This window comes from Dermacentor andersoni, unplaced genomic scaffold (assembly GCF_023375885.2).
Source record: "Dermacentor andersoni unplaced genomic scaffold, qqDerAnde1_hic_scaffold ctg00000343.1, whole genome shotgun sequence".
Taxonomy (NCBI): Eukaryota; Metazoa; Arthropoda; class Arachnida; order Ixodida; family Ixodidae; genus Dermacentor; species Dermacentor andersoni.
Window position 1 is genome coordinate 57,541 of NW_027315032.1, and position 9,863 is coordinate 67,403.

At 42.8% G+C, this 9,863-nt stretch overlaps 1 long non-coding RNA gene across 2 annotated transcripts; it reads left to right on the forward strand.

Moving 5' to 3' along the window:
- The first annotated feature begins 1,026 nt into the window (after window positions 1-1,026).
- On the forward strand, window positions 1,027-9,273 carry LOC126519859 (uncharacterized). Of its 2 annotated transcripts, XR_011891437.1 has the most exons (4): window positions 1,027-2,507; window positions 3,498-3,602; window positions 6,273-6,417; window positions 9,164-9,273. It is a non-coding gene; the product is annotated as an uncharacterized lncRNA (long non-coding RNA). The 2 variants fall into 2 exon arrangements; XR_011891438.1 differs by lacking the exon at window positions 3,498-3,602 and having other exon boundaries at window positions 1,628-2,507.
- Window positions 9,274-9,863: the final 590 nt, after the last annotated feature.

Consider the following 9,863-nt stretch of genomic DNA (forward strand, 5'->3'; position numbering starts at 1 on the left):
TTAAACTGGTTTTAACAGGGACCTGTTTAGCAACAAACAGGTATAAGCAGGACCAGTTTACACACGAACAGGTTTGAACGGGGTCCCGTTTGGCATGCAAACAGGTATAAACTGGACCAGTTTACACACGAACAGGTCTGAACGGGGTCCCGTTTGGCATGCAAACCGGTATAAACTGGACCAGTTCACACATGAACAGGGCTGAGCGGGGTCCCGTTTGGCATGCAAGCAGGTATAGGCACGACCAGTTCAAGCAGAAATGGGTCTTAACAGGGGCCCTGTTTGCAACTAAACTGGCTTATACTGGACACAGTGGCACCATATAGGGTCGCCTGTTTGGCACAAAAGCTGGTTTATTCTGGAGCTTTGTGGCAACCATACTGGATGGTATCATGCATACGAGTTTAATGCTTGAATAGAACTGGGGAGGAACTTTTTATTGTTCGACATCCTGACAATTTAGCCCCTAGTGCTAAATTGGGGCCATTATCAAGCTCTACAGAAATTGCGTGACCACCTCGGAACATTCACAGACGAAACTGCGATATGCTAGCTGCGACTTTCAAACCGATTCCCGGTCCTGCCCAGTTGAAAAAGACACAGGAATTCCTGCTGCAACTACAGCAATTTCTGTTGTACGACAGAAGTTCCTAACGTTTCTGAAGTTGCGACAGACATTTCTGACGTTACGACAGCGATTCTGACGTCGCAACAGAAACATTCGGTCGCGACGGCCAAGAGTTCTGAAGTCGCAACAGAAGCACTTTCCGTCGCGGCCCTTTAAAATGTCAGCTTCGCATCGGTGGTGTACACTGTACTTTTTTTCTTGCGCGGTATTCAATCGTGCTTCTTTGGAGCCGGCAGTACTGATAGCACCGACACCGGCATTAAAGTAGACGTTGCCAATTGTTATAATTGTGCCGTGACGACGCGGCACCAGTAACGCCCTACCGGCCTCCTCAAAATCGGCCGCTGATCAAAATCATACCATCTGCGGGAATGGCTGCGTATCCTTTTTGTTTTATTTGGTAAGATGGGGCACACAGGCCTGTGGACTTACATGTGCGGTTACACTGACACATTAGTTAATTTCCCAGAAATATTGCACAAGCATATGCGAAGCGGGAAAGAAGTTTTGGATTGTTCCACAAAGTTGCGTGAAAAGCTGTCTCGCTCGGGTCTCATTAATCTGGTACAGCGCTGCCGTGAGAAGCCAGTATTCTGTCGAGATGAAGACTCACCCACGAGTGTTTATGTAGCTATATTGTATTGAACACACGAATTATATGCGAGCTCAAAAGTGTAAAGAGCAAGAGACAACTGTCGAAATTAGCAGTAACAACCCTCAGTGTCCCCGGTCACCGTTGTCTGTTTCTGAATTTCGTATGAAATATGGATATCGTTACAGCAAAATCGATGGTCTAGCACTCCACGATGTACCTGTCGATGGTAACAACACTTTTGCTCATCTAGAGATGCGGCAGTTGACGCGGTGAAGTGAAAGCGCATCGTGGCTTTTAAAATGCAAATGTAAACAGCAACCCAGACAGCAATTTACACTCTTGACATAGCTTCAACATACGCCAGCATTCATGTTCGGTGTGGTGCAGTGGTAAGATGCTTGTCTCGGAACCGTCAGGTCCAAAGTTCAAATCCTGGGCAAAAGGCATTTTTTTTTTCAACTTTTATTTTTTTATTTTATTTCGTATTAATAATTTTACATAACCTTAAAATGACCTCTGTCAATTTTTAATCAAATATTGATCAGGAACTACAGAATTTTCGACTACAGGGCGTCACACTACAGAGAACAGAACGACAGTCACAACGTCCCAAAATACGACAGACTGAAAATTTGCTGTTGTGTTTTTCAAGTGGGTGAGACGTCTATACGGCGTATACGCAGATTGCTGTCCTCTCTATTAAAAGCAACGTTGCTGAAACACGTCGTACAAGACGCTGTACGACTCGCATAACATCGAAATACAACGCCGTCACCATCCATGAGATCACCGAAAGCACGGTCGCTTTCGGTGGCGGCCTACAGATGGCAGCACAGGTAGCACCGGTAAAGTTACAGGTGATATTATTTTGCCGTCCTCAGTTGTCGCCACATGTGAGTGCTTGCTGCATTGACGCCGTCCGATGTAGTTGTTTAATCGTGTGTACGCTGTGCCGAGAGAAATTGTGGTGCATTTTGTATGCATTGAGAATCACAAAACCCCTGGGACCGCGTAATGTAGCCCGCATTATCCTTCGTGTGGTGCGCCGATGTCGAAGATATGACCCTTCGCGCTTCCTTTGTTCCGGGCTCATGAACAGGATCTCCTCCTCTGGCACTGTCGCATCGTATCGCGCTGTACGGAAGAATTTGGTGAAAGTTGTGCTCTTACGTCCTGTAGTTGATCCGCAATTCAACAGTGTGTGCGCCGGAAGGACCGTTGGTGCAGTCGATGCCGCGGCACCTGTGACGCTAAAAGGAGCGTTTTCCGAGTACGCCTAGAAAGGTAAGTCCGGCGCTTGCGCGCATTCTTCCTGTCTATGGTTCGTGAAGTGTGCGTTGTTGTACGTATCGCAAGATCCGTACAACAACCGGATCCGGATTTGTAAAGCAGCAAGAATTATAAATGTTCTTTTCAAATGGTTGTTCTTCATGTCGCAGTGCACATTTAGCAAAAAGTTCCATGGAAATTGCCCTAAAACGTATTCATGTTACCAACAGCTCTATCTGTGGTTTATTTACTTTCACCTATGAAGCACGCTAGCGCGGGTGGTTCTTTGATCTAAATGGGCACAAAAATTCAAGCAAAGAAAGTTACTGTTTGTGTACATAATTTTTCATTAAGAAATGGTATAGTCATTTCTAGAAGTAGTACGTCGATGTGTCGTCGTCACAGCTAACAGCTGCGCGAGATAGCACCCGATTTCTTCGTCGACGCATGGCCAGATTTTTAGCTTGTATGGAAATTCTTCTGTTTATAGTGTGTCGTCAGATGACGTGTATTAGTGTCCTGTGTGTTTTCGTGTACTTGTAAAGGATTCCGATCTAGCAGAGAAGCCGAAATTACATAAGCAATGTTTCTTTTTAATCGAAAAATCTTTCTCTTTTCTGTATTGTCTCTCCAGAAATGAGGTGGTCTGTTGTAATTTTAAGCGCATCGTCCTTTGGGAGCAGTGCTTTGTTGCGCCGCATAGACAAGTTAGGTTTTGGAACGCTTTTCATGTCCTAAGGAATTTTTTGATAGTACAATTCACATTTCACGTTATACAGCTGTACGTTCGTGTGAACCTTTTCATAGTAGATTCATGTTCTCAACAGTTCGATTTACGTGTTATTTAACCGCCTGTGATGTTACAATCAGATATTTGCACAACCAGTTGCAGCTTCATGTAACTGGTTGTATGAGACTTTTTTCAAAATATGACGTGATCTTTTTATATCACAAGTTTGCAGTTTCAGCAGGGATTACAATAAATAAGTATTTATTATTGTTTAGGGATGGCAAGATTTTGTGAACCAGAGGCACCTCCACATATGCACCTGCGGCACTTCTGCAGCCTCAACAGCACGGAAAAGTACCTGATGTGCATGGTGTGACAAGGTGTGTGCAAAGCAGTTGCTGCCACTTACAAGAGCTGCAGATTTTGTTGGTATCATCCATGTTTGGAAACTCCTGAATTTTTCGTGGGTTTACAAATGTGGGCTCATTTTACAATTTTATTATAGTCATTTTAGAAAGACAATGAAGTTGTGTTGGTTAAGATGTTTTAAAGCTGTTGAGAGATTGACGGTATGACATTGTTAAAATGCATGTAAAAAATTAATTATAATGGTACTTGTACTGCTTTATTATTAGCGATGCGATATCTCTAACGAGAACATCAGAGGGGCACGTGCTTTTAGGAAGTTTAGTCAGATAAATTCCTGAAGCAGCGTAAAGCTCTGTAATCTAAAAAAAAATGTTGTCAGTTACTGGTTTCAAGTTCGCTGCTGCTTTTCGTGCTGCACGACAAGTTAAATAATGGTTGATAATGTGTGTGTGACGTAATAGTTCTGCGCAAACACACGAGGTGGAGAGAAGTAATTAATAAAGGGAAAATCAGACATCCACCCGCTCGTACCATTTGCAACAAAGGAAACCTGTATGTGTTCCTCAAAAGGAAAGCCGCACAGTTGAAGAAAAATTCGTCCTGGTCCGGGACTCGAACCCGGGACTACCGCCTTTCCGAGGCAGCCACTCTACCATCTGAGATAACCAGCTGGCTAGCACATGGCAGGGCGAAGTCGAATTACTTGACAACGCGAAGCAAAAGCAAGGGTTTGACATAATATTTTTTTCTCCTTTATTAATTACTTCTCTACACCTTGCGCATTTCCGCAGAACTATTACGTCAGACCCTTGCCTTTGCTTCATGTTGTCGACAAATTCGACTTGGCCCGGCCATCTGCTAGCCGCCTGGTTATCTTAGATGGTAAAGCGGCTGTCCCGGAAAGGCGGTGGTCCCGGGTTTGAGTCCCAGACCTGGATGGTTTCTTTTTTTCAATTGTGAGGCTTTCCTTTCGAGGAATCCGTACGGGTTTCTTTTGTAGCAATTGCTACAAGCGGGTAGATGTGCGATTTTCCCTTTATTAATAATGTGTGTGTGTATGCAACAATGGGGGGGCTGAGAGCAAGCTTTAAAATAATGTGTGCTATGTCCCCAACAAAGAATTTAGTGTCTGCAGCATTTTTACAAAATATTATGTTCACAGGTTGGCAGGTATGACATAATGTACAACAATAATGTACAACACTTTTGCTGTAGATGCATTTTCATAACGTCCATTTTCTGTCTACTTGAATCGTATATTTAGAATTTGGCCCACCTTCAGTTTGATCAAGTTACATAGGTAGCCCCCTATGAGTTAAATATAATTAGGAGCTATTGTAGATATGCATGATATACCTACTCACTGTATTGTGACAGATATTTTTAGGGACTGTGTTGTGAGGCATGCTTTACCTGTATGTCTTGCTGCAGCTTGTCCGACAAAAGCATAAATGCTTTGCCCACCTTTATTATTATGCTTTCATGTAGACTTCTAACATCTGTGCCCACATAGACTCCATGTTCTTAATTACATTTTTCTAAGTATTCACTGTTGTGCATTACATTATTGTGTTACATTACTGTGCATTACATGTTTTTCTTTGTTTTATTTTGGAGGGGGTATTCATTTCTATAATAGTACAGAGAATAGGAGTTCAAAACAAAAAGCCACGAAAGGTGGCTTAAAAGTGTATGAAGCTTGGAATTCTACATTCCATCCCCTAAAGCGCTACCAGTAGTAAAAGATTCCTAATTGTCTTTTTTAGAAGCTAGCTGCCAGATACATAGTCCCATTAGGAGAGTATGTTATTTTTTCTTCTTTGGTCTGACTTGTTTTGTTGAATGTTCTCCTTGTTCAGAATTTGTTTTCTTGCCACCTCATGCAATACTCCAACTGGAGACTATGAGCTATGTGTATAATAAATAAGTAAATTCCTAAAGCATGCAACAAACCATGCAGCATAGCATTTAAATGTTGCCAGTTTATAATGCTTCTTGAGTGCAGCGCATCATGGAGCTTGAGGCTGATCTCTTCAGATGTAAAACAAATTGCAGGGTATGAAAATGTGGTCCTACAAACTGCTGGTTACGCATGTCAGTCAGCCTGTTGCAGTGGTCACAAGTGAGAATGTAACCAGAAGCTGGGCGTGCTCGGCCATTTTGCATATGGCACAGGATAAAGCTTCACCTCTGCCATTGCTTCTCTTATAATAATGGCCTCCGAGTATACATGCCGAGTTATGCTTCTGGGGACACCTGTTAGTTAACCTTATCAGGTAATACCATTAGCCTTATGGGTGCTATAATGTTGCAGTGCCTGCAGGATGGCCAGCATTACAACACATTAAAATTATTGTACAAGTCATGCAATGGTATCGGGATTGGCCCACCAAGTGACAACCTTTAATTACACTATACCTGGGATCAGCTCACTCAGTCAGGGAGACATCCATGCATAAGGGGAGGGGTATGGCAAATAGAGGGCGTTCGATTAATCTTCCTCACATAGATAGCTGATACATATAATCTTTCTTAAATTGGATGCTTTGTTGCTCAAAGTGAAGTTACTTATGGGCATAATGTCAGCATTTCGATCCTATTTATGCTTAACGAAAGTTGCTTTGTTCAGTGTCACTTTTTATACTGTTTCGCTTGTGATTCTAAGCTCACTTGTTTTATAGCTGCTGTAGGTATGGCTGGACCTGGAGAAGAAGTGTAAGCAGACCATGCTATGTTGCTGATCTGCGCTGATCTCCACATCCAAGTTGGTCCCGCGACAGTTGGGCACCATTGTGCCTTGCTTCATTGACAAGGTGATATAATATGGTGAGCTTGTACTTCAATATCGGTATTGAAAATTATGTTAAGGAAAAAAGACAAGGATTGGTCTTTATGATAGATACACTCATGTTCTTTCTTTAAGGTGTTCTTTTGACACTGTTCTGCATGGACAAATTTTTAGAGAATTATAACAGTCCTTTATTGCAAAGTGCCATGGCGCTAGTTTATGCGTTAAACTAGCACTCTTTCACCAAAAAAAGCCTTATTTAGCACACAATTCACAAGGAAAGAAAGGAGGCAACAGGACAGAGTGCTACTAACAGTTCAGTATTATTGCTCGCACAGTGATATTGTGCAAAAGGTGAAAGGGGGAGAATAGATCTGAATACATGCTGTTCGCACAGAAACATGGTGAGCGTGACACTTGTTTTACAATGATAAGAAGCAGTCTCACTGTCTAGTAATTCTCTGCATGGGGAGCTAGCGCTAGGTTCCTCGTCATACATATAAGAAAAGCCTCAGATATCTCTCCAGCGCTTTTGTCTTTATATTTTGTCACGATCAAGCAGCTTTCAAACATAGGTGCATGTGCGCCGAGAGCAGTGCACTACCATTGCTAACTGACCCATGCATCAAGTTTGCTTGGTCACGCTGCCAGTCATTTATACATTGGCCGGTTTATCCGATGTAGCCTCTACTGCACGAAATGGTATGTGATAGACACTGCACCTGTGTACTGTACGTGCTTTGTTACATGATTTTTTTTTCAGAGATAGTGATGCAGGCCTTTTCATTATTTACATGCCTACACAACAAACCAAGCCAGCATGAGGCAACTGTTCTCCGCACGAAACAAACTTGATTCGTTAGTTTTCGTTCATTGGTGCGATCACACTAAGGCAGACAAGCTTGTAGGCTGTGCTTCTGCAATTTGTACAGCACACTGACAGCACTGGTGTGGGCCTCATCTGTGGGCTGACTTATGGCACCTTCTACAGCGAAGACCACTTGTGTTGGGCGAGGCACCAATGTTTACGTTTGTTCCCTTGTGCAAAACAGCAGTCCTAGGTTTTGAGTAGTTGTAGGAAGACAAGGTAAACACAACTTCCATGGCTTGAGTGGGCTCATTTCTCTTGGGGCATCTAGCTTTTTTTCTTGCAACTGTGCAGAGGTGCTTCCCTAGAGTGTGTGAAAATGGCATAGAGTTGTGCATTCGGGAACTCCTGAACAATGATCTGCTATAGTTAGGGCTTTGCGAAAATGCACTGTCTACCAATTGGTAGAAGGTGCATTATTCAGCCACTGATTTCCTGTTGGCATGCTTGCACTCGTGCTGTCAGTAATTTCTTGGCTTGCCGAATTATCTTGAGGCCCCACGCTGATGATGCTACCGATGTCGTCATGTGCAGACTTTTCAGGATGAGGTTTTTTGCTTTGCAAATGTTGTTGAAAGGTAGGTGGTGCTTACAGGTAGCTATTCTAGATATTAGTGGAATGAATTGGCCCATCTTGCTTCATCAAACATCGTCACGCTGACATCAGTTGCACAAACAAAAAACCTGGCCTACTCGCAGCGTCGTGCACGAAGAAACAAACAAATCAGCTGCTGGATTGTCTTGACATGGCATACTAAGCTGAGACCGGAACTGCTGTAGCTACAAACCAGGCAGAGACGATGATGATGAGCAGGGATTTGCAGTAGCGCCACTTCGTGGGGCAGCAAGGAGGCTCCGTTCAAAACTAAAATGTCGTTCAGCAAGTAGAACCATGCAACGGTCAGAGTCGGTGCATGGTGCTCTCGATCAAGTTGGCTCAAGGAGTGTCCGAAAAATCAGACGAGAGGTTGCAAGGCGACCGAACTTTCGGAAGTTGTTATACATTATGGTCCATGGGGAGAATGGCGGTGCCGTGAAGCAGACCGAGTAATCAAGTCCGAATTTTCGGAGTCCGGAAAATCAGTCGGCGACTGTACCTATACCTATGTGTCTATGTATACCTAGGTGCAACAGTATTTGCTATGATCTGTGCAAGAATTGCTGTTGCCCGTAGATGCCCAACATGTCGGGTGTCAAGTTGTAAAATACCTTGCAAAAGTGATCTACGGAAAAATACCGCTTCTGCTATATTTCGCTTTTGCAAGAAATTTTGCGGCTGCTGGCACCTACCTTAAAAGGCTTTATATGGTCTTCGCATGGCCAGGGCCTTCTACTTTTGTGAGTTTGCTTATCTCGAAATTTACCCCGGTTTTTATAACTTCAAGTTGGCGGGATCCCTAGTCTCCTTTAACGTGTACCCAATAGACCTTACATAGGGGTTTTGGCATTTCCCTGCCATCTAAATGCAGCCATTGTGGCCGGGATTCAATCCCACGCCCTCTGCCTGAGCAGCGCAATGTCAAAGCCAGTACACTACGGTATTTTGCTGGCAGAAGGGTTTAGTTTCTGAATAATTTATTATCTCAACCTGTCGGTGTTGTTTTTAAAGGTATTTCATGTTTGTATTCTGTTGCTTCAATACTAGTAATTATTGCTAATCAAACGATGTGTCCATCTTTTTCCTATAACACTTGCTTCAATCGCCTGCTAATTATGACAGCTTATTCTCCCACAGTACTCCATGTTCCCTTGAAACATAGGCATTGCATGAAACCACATATTTTTCAATAAGATTTATTCATTATCTCCTATGACCGGAATGCTGAACCTTTCTTATCTGTGGGAACATAGGCGAATTTGCCTATGTGCCAACCTGTTGCATGAGTCAAGATAAATTATTGGCTTTACTTTTTCAGGTGCCCTGCTCGCTCTCACCCAAGCAACCCACTCCAGCGGTCTTCTCTCGGCAGACTGGATGCATCGAAATACCGTTAGAAGGTCCAATAAACAGTGCTTGGGACATTTATGACGTGCTTTTTTTTAAGCCGGATGACTTCAGGCTTAATGAAAGCTCAAGTTGGTGTACAGAAATACCTACGTAAAGTATACTTGTCTTTTTCACTTACAAGTACATGCCAATCCTTTGCCTGACATTTTTCACCCCAAAATTACGCTTTACTGTGGATTTGTGAACAAACCATTACAACAAAAAGCACTGCATTAAAACGAGTACAAGTAATCGAACAAATACTAAATCTGCAAGAATTACATTTGCATACTAGTAGTAAATATGAAAATGAGATACAGTCTTCTTCAGGGTGCATTTTCTTGTAGGTCATACATAGAGAACGTACTCGTGGGTCATACAAAACTTGTTCATGATGTATCACATCAGTGTTGGTAGTGCTAATCAATTTATGCCGAAAATTGTGTTTATCTTCGTATCAAGCAATGTACCAGGCAAACCTACATGTGAAAGTGGCATTCTTGTTGCAAACATAATGCAGATCTACTTCTCTTCAATGCTGATCGCAAATACACAAATGTACAAAATAGGTTTAAGAGTAAATTATATTAAGCAACATCAATTCATTCTGAAAGGACCAGGTATGAATG